This window comes from Haemaphysalis longicornis, unplaced genomic scaffold, assembly GCF_048455015.1.
Source record: "Haemaphysalis longicornis isolate Haplotype H1 unplaced genomic scaffold, Haemaphysalis longicornis Haplotype H1 scaffold_10, whole genome shotgun sequence".
Taxonomy (NCBI): Eukaryota; Metazoa; Arthropoda; class Arachnida; order Ixodida; family Ixodidae; genus Haemaphysalis; species Haemaphysalis longicornis.
In genome coordinates this window covers 42,483,799-42,497,824 of record NW_027526204.1, presented here as the reverse complement: position 1 = coordinate 42,497,824, position 14,026 = coordinate 42,483,799, and positions in this window count along the sequence as shown.

Below are 14,026 nucleotides of genomic sequence, written 5' to 3'. Positions count from 1 at the left end.
CACTAATTCGTCTTGCTTCTGAGTCTACCTGCATAGTTATATATCCGCAAGAGACAAAGAAACGATGTTGTATTTCTACAAGATAAGAAACCAGTTTGTTTGGTCTGTGACCGCTACGATCATGACTTTACACCAACATACGCCCCTTCTCTTCAAGCATCACTGCAGTTCCCGCGTGTCAAAATATTGTTTCACAAACTTCTAACACCTTATTATACTTCTAGACATTTCAAAAAACAGCTATCTCACGTACCCCCACGCAAAGCTCCACCTGTAGCCACCACAAACTTAACCCGTCCGGCCCTCTTCGTGCACGCAGTAACGCGTCGATACCCAGCATTTATGAGAACCCTTGAGCATGATAACTCATTATCCAGTGACATTCGGTCCTTCTGAGTAAAGCAACTTTGGTCACGTATTGAAATTTGTTGAACAAGCTGCGTTGGTAAAAGCTGCACCCACAAACTGGTTAATGACATATGTATTGCAACGGTACATGTGTGGTTACCTCTCTCCTGAATTATATTCCCACTTGCGGGATCGAACTTTTGCTAGCGTATTGTTTTTTTATGGTTGATATTTTTATTCTTCGTTTTTTCTTAAGTGGTGCGCTTCCATCCTTTGCGTCGTGTATTGACCCACTCCAGTAGAAGGCTACAGTATGCATAAATAAAAATGGCAGAATGTTTTCTCTTGACATTGTATTTATTGTGAGCTTGTGTATCGAATGACCGGAAACTATCGGACTCTCATCTGACAGAGCTAAGACGTCAAGCGACGTCGCATTTGGTAAGTAGCCTGTTTGAGCCGTATTTTTTGGTATTGCATGATTGCAGCTGATTTTCAGATGTGAAGTTAATCGTTACCTATCGGTAGATGGGTTGTGGTATGTTCTGTGACAATTCAGGTGGTATCAGAAGGGAAGTCATTAGATCAGAGTCGTTCTCACGTTGCAGTGGCTGAGGTAGTGTCGCTGGTTAGGGAACCAGGAAGATTGATACTAGCATAAAGTACTTGACGCATTGAGAGCCTTGTCGCTCCAATCACCGTGCGGCTGCAGATTCAATAAAATATGAAAAACATCCAAACGTTTGCATTGAAAAGGGGTTTATTGGTGCTCAGAAGAGCTAAACATCTAGGATGCAATGAGGGGTGATGCCAAGCCAGCTGGACCTCTTCTTCCGAAGCTCGTTCTGACGATGATAGATGACGAAATTCCCAAAGCCTGGCACTGATGGCAATCCAGGATCCACGATGGCGATCGTCTTTGCTACCATTTATCCCCGTTTAAGAAGACGCAATCCTGGCGAATTACGGAGCAGACGAAACCACAGTCTCGCGATAGGGTTTCAAACGCTCCATGTGTACAGTCTCACACCCACGGTGGGGAAGGCCCGTAGAAAGGCCTATATGGTCAGCGATGTAATTGACTGGTCACGTATGCTCCAAAACGGGGTAGGGGCATGATACTTGTCGAAAAGCTTAGCAGACAATCCTGGGGTAGTCGAAAGAATCCATAGGCAAATTTACGACTCTGGCGAATAAGTTGAGGCTTCAGGTGTGCCCCTGTGGCGAGATTTTTTCCGCCACTTGTCTTCAGCCGTGATAGTTTTCGCGCGTTGTCGACACTCTTTAGCGTGGGTGTTGGCAATTAATGCTGGGGGGGGGGGGCACTCCGAGACAGAATATTTGGCAAAAAACCGGAAATCTGCGAAAGAAGCAACTATACCAAGTTGAAACCCCCGATTCAAGAACCTGGAGTCCTCACTAACATTATGACAGTACACCTAACAACTCTTGGTTATTCGTGGCAGCAAAATTAAAAACTTGTACTTGTTTTACCACTACAACGTATTCGGCCGTCATTATTGACAGATGTGATAGATTCTACTGCGCGAGCGAGCTTCGTTGGAATCTCTCGCGTAGTCACGTGGCCAAAGACTAGCTGCTCTATCGACCTGCATCGACCGGTTCTCCTCGATCGACGGAACAAGAATTGACGGACAGCTGCTATTCAACATGTTCACTCAAACTAACAAGGGTATCCGATGTTTTATAAACCGTCGTCCCGTACTAAGTACGCTACTGTGAGTATCGATATATAGAGAGAGCGATCGTTGATGTGTCTGGTGAAGTTAGCAGACGTGGCTAGCCTTCTACGTCAGGTGAATGTTGGGACGATGATTAAAGTATATCTTTTAGGTGTCTGCAGCCTAAAATGAAAATTGCTCCCTTTCACTTAAACCTATTGGTCTATAAAACCCTAATCCACCCAAAATTAGAGTATGCAGCTGCCATATGGGATCCGCATCAGACGTACCTAACCGATAACATAAAAGCAATTCAAAACCGCGCAGTTAGATTCACTTTCTAGGACTACTCATCATTTACTAGTGTCACAGAGCTGAAATCACCTGTAGCCCTGCCTCCCCTCAGCCACAGCCGGAAGCTTGCGAGGCTGGAACTATTTCACGGGTTTTGTCATTCTTTATCACCCAACACGTACGTCGTGCCGAAACCACATGTATCCAGCCGAAGCAATAATGAACAACAAGTAACATACCCTCGCCCCCGTACTAACACATTTGCGCAGTCATTTTTTTTTGCACTACAAAGGAATGAAACAATCTTTCTGATCATGTGGTCAAATAAGAAACCTTGACGAGTTGAAGTCGCCGCTTACAGCGACCGGGATTGTGTGATTTATTGGTGCCGTTTCTTTGTTTCATGCCCTTTGCTTTTATGATCGTTTTTTCCAGCTTATTCTTTTTTCTTCGTTGTTTTTCGTCTGATTTGTTGTTTCAGCCTTAGTGCTAATGTATTGCGTATTGATATTATTTGCGTGTGCCTGCGGAATACATTTGGTCAGTGTATGCATGTTTCTCCGATTCATATAACATTACAGCTATATCATTCTGTAACGTGTTGCCACCTACTAGGGCTGAATGAAAACCATGTTCTATTTACTGCAAACTTTCTTCTCAATTTTTTTCGAACCAACGTTTGTGCGTATTTTTTGTGTTTTTTTTTGTTATCACGAAGCTCGTGTCACCTTTCAATGCCTGTACCAAGTGCATTTTTTGTACCACCCCTCATGCAATGTCTCCACTGCGGAGGCTCTCGAGGTATTAAAATAAATAAATAAATATTAATAAATAAATAAATAAACAAATGAAAGCGGCAACGCAGTTGATGAGGTTGGTGAGCACGCGTTCTTTAGTTTATTTGAATTGCCTGTTCAAGGCCTGTGTTCAGCAGGTACGCAATCATAGTTGTGGTCGTGCATTAGGCACGTTTGGAATATGACCGCGAACATAATTGGCCCCAGTACAGTGGCCACGGAAAACAGGCGTCTCTAAGCCGTAGGTGACTCTCTTTGTGCTGTGAATCGCTCCTAGTTTTCGGACATTGGTGCAGAATGCGGTAGTGGATTGCGTTAACTTCAAGTGGAAGTGTGGCTTGCAGGAAATATTCATCCGCATTCGCTGTTGGATTGCTTCTTCGTGCTCGAAGAGTCTAAGTAGCATTTTGAATTTGCACTGTGGATCAATGGTGCGATGCGTCAGCCCAGGTTGATCGTTCCACGCTCCCTGCGACGCTGGATGGAAGGACCGAAGCATATTTGCTGGCGGATGCTATTGCTTTCTGTACGGTTCACGTTGGCCACACTCAAAGGGTGCTGCCATGTCCGCCTCAATTGCTAACCCCCACCCACACTGTACCACATTGTCTGGGAATGCCAGCCAGACCCATATCTTCCCCAATCCCCAACCCCTCACGCGAGTAGTATAGGAGAATTCGCTGGCAAGGTCTTGTCCTCAAAAACAACTTCTGCTAGCGGAAAGGGCGAAAACAGCCTGGCGCACCAGCAAAGCTTTACACTGAACAATCTGATCACCATTATACTCGCTTTAACCCTTAGTATGGTTTCGTTCTCTTTTTTCTCTCTCTCCCTGTCTCTTTCTCTGTGTGTGTGTTTCTATTCACGTTACCCGTTATTCATCAGTCGGCCGGCCGCACAAGAGCGATACGCAATCGTGCGCATGTACAGCGTAAAGATACAAGGTAGTGATAGTGAGGCTGGCTTCAGATTTAAGGTAGAGATCTTGAGAGACGGCGTTTCACAAGAAGGCCTTTATTCGGTCGCCGAGCCCAGACGTTCGTCCGCAGTCGAAGCGAGAAGATGATGATGATCATTTACAGATGATAATGGCGATGGGTGCACAGACATGACTAAACGGGAAACACAACCCTTAGTGTCCACAATGCAAGCGATGATGGTTATGCTGCGTTTGGGCAGAATGTCCGGCAATAACGTCCCTATGCTCACAATATTTGCACTGAGCCATGCTTCATCAGCAAAGCAAACATCGTTGACACTAAACGTGCATTTGTAATGTAGATAATTCTCCCCGACATTATATAATACTAAAAATATATCTCCGTGTATACATCAAATTGCCATTGCAGCCCACAATTGTATTATAAAGAATAATTTTGCAATAAATCTCACGCCGACCATTTCTCCTAAAAAACCCCAAACCCGCTACCAGTTTTATGGATGTAATTCAATAACTGTTTCACTGGGTAAAAAAATGGGAGTCCAAAATCACTGTACACGAGTATGTCATCAGAATTCCCCAGTGGCTGCCATGGCCGTCGGCAAGATACCGATTTGGTGCATGTACCCCGACTAGCTTTTTCATTCGCAGCAACACAACCTGCCCACTTAGGTGGATTCGCAAGTGTCGATGACATCTGCAGTTATGGGCTCAAGGTCAATTCATCAGTGATCGTGCAGCTGCGAAATGGGGTCCACAAACAAGGTATAGCGGGAGCCACTGTGTCAGCGGCACTAGCATGACATAGGACAAGGAGCGCGCTCACCAGCTGGAAGCCTTGCGCCAGCTTGGCGCCAGCGCAAGGAGACCCATTGCGTTCGGCATAGAACGGCTTGACCCCGTAGCCTGTTGCTCTCCTTCCACGTACGTGTACGTGTCGTGCGCTTCAGACGCGCCACCATTCGGCTACCGACGCTCTGAAAAAGTATCCAGCCAGGAAATAAACTTTTCTCACTATCTCTCCCCTTTCTCTTTCTCCTCAGAGGAGTCGCGGTGGAACCACACAGACGCCCGCTGTGGTTATCATGGCAGCACTTCCTTTCCCCGTCTTCGTTGGCCTCCATATTCTCGTCTTTGCCTAGAAGCGCTAGGAGCTTGGCTAGCAGTACCCTAGAAAGCAGCTGCATGGTAATTTTCAGGCTGTTAGCTTCATGTTGGCTTCGCCTTTTTCCCCACTTGCCTACAAATACCAAATCAGACCCTTTCTTATGAGTGAACAGCCCCTCTTTATAGTAATTGAATAGTCAAGAATTAGAATTCGGTGATGACTAGCGTCTAGGCTACACATGTATAACGCTACTCCACCTGTTGTTAAGTAATGTTTTCTTTGATTAAAACATTACATTTAGCTATAATTTAAGGGCTGATGGTTTTAATCGCCTGTTTGCCCGGACCGAAATTTTCCAATTCATGACCGGGCCGAATAGTCTTCTGTATAAAATCTACAACTTTTTTTTGGAGGACAGTGCAATTTAAACCATTGAATTTCTCTAAATATGATCGGCTTTTTAAAGCTAAACAGGAAAAGTGTACTCTGTATACATGCCTACCTGCCTGCCCCTCGAAACACTCACACGGCTGAAACTTAAATCCGACATTTATATAGGCAAAACATTTCCAAACTACTACATCCGATGTATGCTTCATAGTTGTAAACATTGTGGCACAAAAGATGACATTGTTTGGGGCAAAACATGAATACAGAACTGACACTTGTTTTAGTTTGAATAAAAAGGACGCGAGCGTAATTTTCGCGACCGGCAACGAAGAACGCGTTAGTGCGATATTTTAACGATAAAATACAAAAAGAGCTCGCTCTGAATGCTTATGCTTGTGGCTCCAGTAGTGTGTACTCCCGCAATACGTCAGCCGTTTTTGGTCAAATACATGAGCTTCACGTGACAAGAAAAAATTCCCCCACATTTCCCCGAAGGGGAGCATGAGGAAGTGCGAATGCACGGGTGATGCTATGAGGGGGAGTTTGTAGAAATTTGGTGGCATTTGCCCGTTAGTTACATTAACACCCCCGCGTGATCACGTTCGGGCCGCGACAGCCTCGCCTTTAAACCCTCGCGCAGCGCGACGGCAGGCGAACGAAGTGGGAGAGAAGGCGAGAGCGCGCAATGGCAGGCGAGTGAAAGGGGAGAGGAGGCGAGAACGCGCAACGGCAGGCGAGCGAAGGGGGAGAGGCAGGCGAGAACGCGCAAACGGCAGGCGAGCGAAGGGGAGACGGAGGCGAGAGAGCGCAAACGGCAGGCGAGCGAAGGGAAGAGGAGGCGAGAGCGCGTGACGTCACGGCGAGCGGAAGGGGAGAGGAGGCGAGAGCGCGCGACGTCACGTGGCGTTCTACGTCATGGCGCCGTTGCTACGCACGCTCTCCCCTCCGCTCCGCGCCGTTGCTAAGGGCGAGGAGGCGCGCGCGCGATAACACCTGCGGCTGAAGACGGACGGCGGCAGAAGCGTGACTCAGGGTAGCGTAAGAAGTGCATTCGCACTTAAAAAATGTAAGGTCGAATACTCCCATTCAGTCACGAATCAACAGTTTCCTATTTACTGACAACTGAACATTACTGGGGGTAACTCCCAAGGCGCTGAGCGTCAAATGACCAATCTACCCATGGGAAACAAATAGGAAATGTCTTTGGAAACACAACGCACACTGCTAAATAATTCCAACGCATCGAACGTAACTTGCCTGTTTTATGACACAACTCGCGCACACACAAAAATTCCCCCGCATTTCCCCGAGGGGGAGAATGTGAAAGTGCGAATGCACGGTTGTCGGCCCGCTTGCGGCGCTTGCGCTCGGCCCCCGCAGCCCACCGCCTCGCCGCCTTCTCTTCCATCTCTTCCATTGGGTTTGTAGTATCACGTGTACACCACGCAGTTATCAAGCCGCTATAACGCCGCTGAGTCGCCAACGCACGCCGCTGACGACGTAGTTTGAATGCGTTAAAGATATAAGGCGCGTTACTCACACTGATATCAGCGTGGCTTCCGTGGCTTAGTCGGTAGCGCGTCGCGCTGCGGCCGCAAAGTCCTCGGATCGAAACCTGGCGCCGGATGCTGTTTCTTTTTTAAATGTAGAGGAGCACTGCGGACGCCGCCGACGCCGCCGCCGCCGCCGCCGGCGGTGGATGGTTTGGGGTCGCTTATAAAGAGCATTCGCTCTTAAAACTGGCGAAGCTTGCACTAAGTCGCGCAAAGCTTGAACCATAGCTTAGCTGAAGGATCTCTTTCTGCGTGAGCACTGAAGGGTGTTGTGTCGTGGGTGACGGCGAGCGGCCTCGGCAGCGACTGGAGCGAAGGCGCACCGCGCCGGCCCACGCACAAGCCCACACGAAAGAGTGCGACCTCGCTGTTACAACCCCAGACAAAGAATGATTTATTTCACATCACAACGGCACCCCGGGACACGCATACGCACGTGATTGGATCATTAGCATCACGTGCGTCCCACCGCAACGACATCTAGTAACAACCTAATACAACACAAACGCACACAGTGCGCGGGCGCTCCACAGAGGGCGCCACTACACCACATCATCTCCCCGTGCAAAAGAAGTTCGCACACTCTGTGAAACACATACTCCACACCATTCCCCCGTGCTTAAAAAGACTGTCTGCACGTTGCACATGATCCACACAAAAGCACTCAGTCGCTCAGGACAGACCTACATAGTCCTACAAAAGCACTCATCACTCGCGCAGGAGCAGTGGAGGTATGACTAACAGAGTCGCCCACACACCTGTAAGTTGCACACACGACACGCAACAGAGTAGGACTTTTTTAAAGACCCATTAAGAAAAACCGTCCAAAAACACTTTCAATGGCGATATGCGATTCAACACAAGACATGATACGTCCAACATGACAAGGCATGAACCCTACGTCTACCCCCTACCGCACATAGTCGCGAAGCCACTGAGGCTGCTTAGTCTTACGGCATGGACGCATAGATGATGAACTTGAATTATCTGACGACCCCGACGACCCCTCATTTTCCCTTGTGTTGTCTACATGGTTATTTGGATCTGTTTGCTCACTATTTTCTTCTTGACATTCTGCCGTTTCCTGAGGAACAACGGATCCAGACCTTGCACTGGAAGGAAGCTCCGACAGATCAGAGTCTGTCTCGACCCTGGGGTTTGCCCCATCTGTCAACGGTAGACTAGGGGACTGACTGTCATAAATGTCTAAGTTAGACGAAGAGTATAAAAATTCTTTATGCCTCAAAGAGAGTTCAACATTTTCAAAGGAATATGGTGCCGAGCCAACCTCAATTCCTTTCGGAATGACTGAGTTTTGAAGCTTTCCAAATCTTTCTATCACTGAGCTTAAAGCTGAAAGGTGCAATCTGAGCTTGCACTGTCAACGGCTTACTATACTTCAGAAATCCTTGCTTACGGAATTTTACCTTCACTACATCTCCCACCTTTATGCGGGTCTGCTGCGCACCTTTCCTTCTGTCAAAGTACTGTTTAGCTTTATGCTGCTTCGTGAAGACCTGATTCCGAACATGAGGCAGGAAATTGTCCGGTTCTGCTGCCCTTTTACGTATCCTGAAGTTGCTAATATCCACTTTGGAATGAGGCTGACGTCATTGCACCAAAAAAGCTGGAGAAAGACCTGTCACTGAATGTGGTGTGACCCTATACGACCCAAGAAATTGTGTAATGCTTTTCGCAGCATCCTGGTTTTCAAGTCTGGCTACCTGTAAATGTTCTTTGAGAACCCTGTTAAACCGTTCAATCTGGCCGTTAGCCTGAGGGTAATACTTCGACGAGAACACGTGGCAGATACCTTTCTCCTTTAGATACTCTTGCATTTGTTTGGAGAGAAACTGGGGTCCATTATCCGTCACTAAAACCTCAGGGAGCCTTTCCCGACTGAACGACCAGTCCAACAAGTTAATGACATCCTCAGTTGAAATGAAATGTGTGCCCAGAACCTCAGGTCACTTAGAGTAGTAATCGACTAGTGTAACAAGAAATCGGGGGTACGACACGTCTAACGGACCGACGATGTCCGTTCCCAACTTTTGCCAAGGCCCTTCAGGCCATTCCAATGGCTGCAACGGAGCTACATGAGGCTTAGCAGGCTTATCTGCCAGCTGGCAAACGTGACAATGCTTTACATGTTGTTCAACATTGCGATCCATTTGAGGCCACCAGTAACGTTCCCGGAGAAGTTGTTTCGTACGTACTATTCCTTGATGATTTTCATGTGCCAACTGGAGGAAGGTAGGTACAAGTACACAAGGGATAAGTACACGGTCATCACGCATGAGTAAACCGTCCACAACAGAAAGTTCATCCTTTACATGAAAATAAGCTGTTAAATCACTGTGTACTTTTTTCTTATCTGGCCAACCCTTAGACACCTACTCTGCTACCTTCTGCAACGTCACATCTGCCTTCGTTGCCAGCTGCACGGTTTCTTTATAGACTGCTGATGTTACCAGCGACACTATCGCTTCCTCCTTAACAAGTTTTTGACCAGTCTGAATGGGTAATCTCGATAGAGCATCAGCCACCAGATTTTCTGATCCTTTGCAGTACTCAATGTCAAAATTGTAATACAGCAGACCAGCCGACCACCTTGAAATCCTTAAACGTCTCCGACCTGGATCTCCTGCGGCTAACAAAGCAACTACAGCCTGATGGTCAGTCTTAAGCGTGAACCGTCTACCCCCAAAAAAAATGTGCCACTTTTCACACGCGAACAAACAAGCCAGCGCTTCGCGCTCTCCCACAGAGTATTTTCTCTCAGTCTCCGACAAAGTTCTAGACGGAAAGGCTACGGTTTCAAGCCTAGAACCATACCGCTGCTGTAGTACCGCGCCAATTCCCACATCGGATGCGTCGGTAGTAACTACTACAGGCAAGTCAGGATTAAAGACCTTCACGACCGGAGAACAAGTGAGGCACGCTTTCAACTGATCAAAACTGCGCTGAGCATCATCAGACCAACAAAACGTCTGACCCTTCCTGAGCATGAGGCGCAATGGTTCAACTATCTCTGCATAGTTCTTTATGAACTTGCATAGTATCCTGCAAGACCTAAAAATGATTGCAGTGACTTTATGTCCGTAGGAGTCGGAGCATGTACTATAGCTTTTACTTTGCTTTCCAAAGGTGAGATGCCCTCAGCCGAAATCCTGTGACCCAAAAAGTCAAGTTCTTTGACCGAAAAAAGACATTTGTCGTTCAACTTCATGCCACTGTTTGCTATATATGTTAAGACTTCAACCAAGCTCACGTCATGCTCAGACTGAGTCTTTCCCCACACAAGAATATCATCAAGATAGCAAACGACATTTTTGCAATTCTTTAGGATCTGGGACATCATTTTTTGAAAGACCGCAGGCGCCGACGCCATACCAAAACCCACCCTCTTAAACCTGAATAAGCATTCATGAGTCACAAAGGTAGTTAAGTCCCTACTTCCCTCTTCCAGCAACAACTGATGATAAGCCGACGCTAAGTCCAGCTTAGAAAAACAAACAGCACCATGAAACATCTGCAACAGCTCCTCGACATGCGGCAAAGGATACCCATCAATGATAATTGCCTTATTCGGTTCCCGGAGGTCCACACACAGCCGAATGTCACCGTTCTTTTTCCGGACGACGACGAGTGGCGAAACCCACTCCGAGGCGTCGACACGTTCAATGACATCATTGTCCTCGAGGCGTCGCAGCTCGCTGGACACTGGATCACGGAGAGCAAGAAGCAATCGTCGTAGCTTAGATGCAACTGGAGTCACACCTGGCCGCCGTTGGATCTTATGCGAGACGTCCTTGACAAGACCCACCTCGCCGTTGAAGAGATGTCGAAACCGGAGGGCACGTTCACGGGACACTGCACTGTACACACCGATGCTAGTCGACACGTAAGAGACGCACCGTCGATCTGAATACCCAATTGCTGGATGGCGTCGAGTCCCAAAAGCGATGTCCCTTTATCTGTGACGTAGAATGTGACGGAGCAAGACCGTTGCAAGACTTGAACAGGAGCTTGGAATGAGCCGGGGATGCCGATACGCTGCTTGGAAAAATTCCACAAGTCGACGGAGGCCTTCGACAAGGCATGCTGTTTACTGAAATGACGCTTGAAATCTTCGGCAGTCATCAACGACACGGCTGGTCCGGTATCGACCAAACGTTGCATGGTCACTCCGCTGACTTCGGCTTTTACGACTAAGTCCTTTCTCGGAGGATTGTTGACGCTGACTTCCGCCTGGACGACTAAGACCTTCCTCGAAGAAGTGCTGACTGTTAAGAACGAAGATCTCGAAAATGAGTTGATCTCCGTGGATGTTGGATGCTGTACAGGTTCCGGTGCCGGAGCGGAGCCCGTAGCTTCTTTCGAAGAAACTCGATGCACTGGTGCCGACTTGCGGCACATCGACGCGAAATTTCCCCACTTGTTACAAGAGTTGCAGAGCCGATTTCGGGCAGGAAAATTTTGAAATGCTGAATTATGCCATTTATTTCCGCATCGTTCGCACAACTGAAGCTTGCCTGCAAACTTCTTCGGCTGGACTGTACCGCGAAACTCTGCAGCTGACTGCGAATGGAAACGTCCATCTTGGGGGCCACCATCTTGTCTTCCCGAACCCGGTGGAATGACGTCACGGCCTCCCCGGCTGGCCAGGAATTCCTATGCCGCCATATTGAGCGCGTCGGCACCCCCGGCGGCCCATGCCATCTTGATTCTCCACGCCGCCATCTTGAGCGCGCCGGCTTCCCGACTGCCATCATCTGCGACGCCACCTTCTCCGCGCCGTCCTACCGCTTGTACTTGATGATGATGCGGACCGAAGGCTTGATTCGCCAACGACAATGATTCAAAACTCCGACCAATCTCTTCAGCTTTCTCCAAATACAACTTTTCACCATGCGCGAGCCGCTTTTCTCTAACTTGGGGGTTAGACGTTCCATGAATAATTTGATCTCGGACGCGCTCCGCGTACGTTAGACCAAACTTGCAATGTACTGCTTTCTCTTTTAGAACGGTCACGTATTCTAAAAAACTTTCCCCCTGTAATTGACGACGGCTTGTGAACTCGTGTCGTCCAACAAGCGTGTTTGTAGACGCGCCGAAGAGCCGGTCTAGCTGCTCTACGAGTTGGTCGTATTTCGAAACGGCCGAAGCCGATGATGCGGTCACACTAGAGTCGGAGGCGGAGTCGGTCACGTTAGGGTTGGTCACATTAGAGTCGGTCACGTTACTGGCGTCCTTCCTTGCTTCCTCCTGCTTCGTCTCGGTAAAATACTTCCGTTGCACCTCCCTACCCAAAACACTGACGAGCGCCGACGCGCGCCGTCCATCGCTCCACTCGCTGCCGCCAGCCGCCTCGAGATGGGCCTGAAACAATTTTCTCCAGTTATGCCACGCAATCGGAGGCGGCCCCGGCAATTTGAGGAAAACGGGCAGGTTATCGAAGAGGCCCATGCTGCCAAGCAAGAAGGAAAGAGACGCAGGAGCAGAAGCAGAAGAACGAAGTAGGGCGAGGCTTAGGCGACGGTTCGACGAGCGTCAGCACAAAAGAACGCTAGGCCTCGCGACGCCAGACGCGCCAGACAGTCACACTCAAGCGAGGTCAAACAACGCACTCACTTTTCCATTCTGTCGGAACCGTCGACGATGTCGGTGTCGCAGCAGAAGAAAAGGATCCCATCCTCGTCGCCAAAAGATGTGTCGTGGGCGATGGCGAGCGGCCTCGGCAGCGACTGGAGCGAAGGCGCACCGCGCCGGCCAACGCACAAGCCCACAAGAAAAATTGCGACCTCGCTGTTACAACCCCAGACAAAGAATGATTTATTTCACATCACAACGGCACCACTTGACACGCATACGCACGTGACTGGATCATTAGCATCACGTGCGTCCTACCGCAACGACATCTAGTAACAACCTAATACAACACAAACGCACACAGTGCGCGGGCGCTCCACAGAGGGCGTCACTACACCACAAAGGGCACATCACCGCGCATTCGTGCAAGTTTGAAATTGCTTATTTACATGTTACGTCGGCGATAGGTGCTCTGCTAGCAGTAGCCATCCGTCATATGCGTCGACATGGTCTTGTACTTCGTGCCAAGCATTGCATTCGCGGTAGCGCTTGACGACAGCTGGGGCGCAGTGGCGGCGCTTACGTGCACGACGCCTACGCGGTATTCCTGGAGTCGTGTCGAGGTTCCGTGAAACAGGTGATGCGCCAGCTGTGGCATTGTTGGTAGCTAGGCAATGCAAGGTCCTCCTCGATGTTTTCATTGGTTCTTTTTTTACTGCGAAGCAGTGTACCTCTACCGTCTAAGCAAGTTTTAGTTGCAATATTATCATTAGGAAGACAGGCACATACATACCCAGGGGGACTGGCCACACCGGCGAAGATTAGGGTTGCGTAAGCTACTCCCAGTGAAAAGTACCCAACAGCATAGAGATCACGCAGTGACGTCACCACGTTTTCATATGTAAAATGGGAGAACTGTATAGTACCTCCTTCAGTTCATTCCAGGCTATTTTGGGTAGACCAAGGAAAGTAAAGATTCCAGTAGAACAGACAGAAGAAGAATATAAAGCAGTCGGGAATCTCGCTGTGCGGTAATAAAAGTGAGGTCAAGTACATTTCACTTGTCTCTGATTTCACTCTTTGTAGAGTCATGTGTGAGAATTCAAGTGACATCGCATGGGTGATCTTTGTGGGTGTCGTTTACAGCTTCGCAGTCCAACCAACTTCACCGCGCGGATTGGAGCCACATTATTTTGGCTCAAGCCACTAAGCGAGCCAGTGACGCTCTCCAGTAGCCAGGTAGAACGCGTTCACCAGCGCTCGCCATTTTTTCGCTCATCGGCAGGAAGGCCACCAGGGGGCTACACAGCTATGGCGCACCC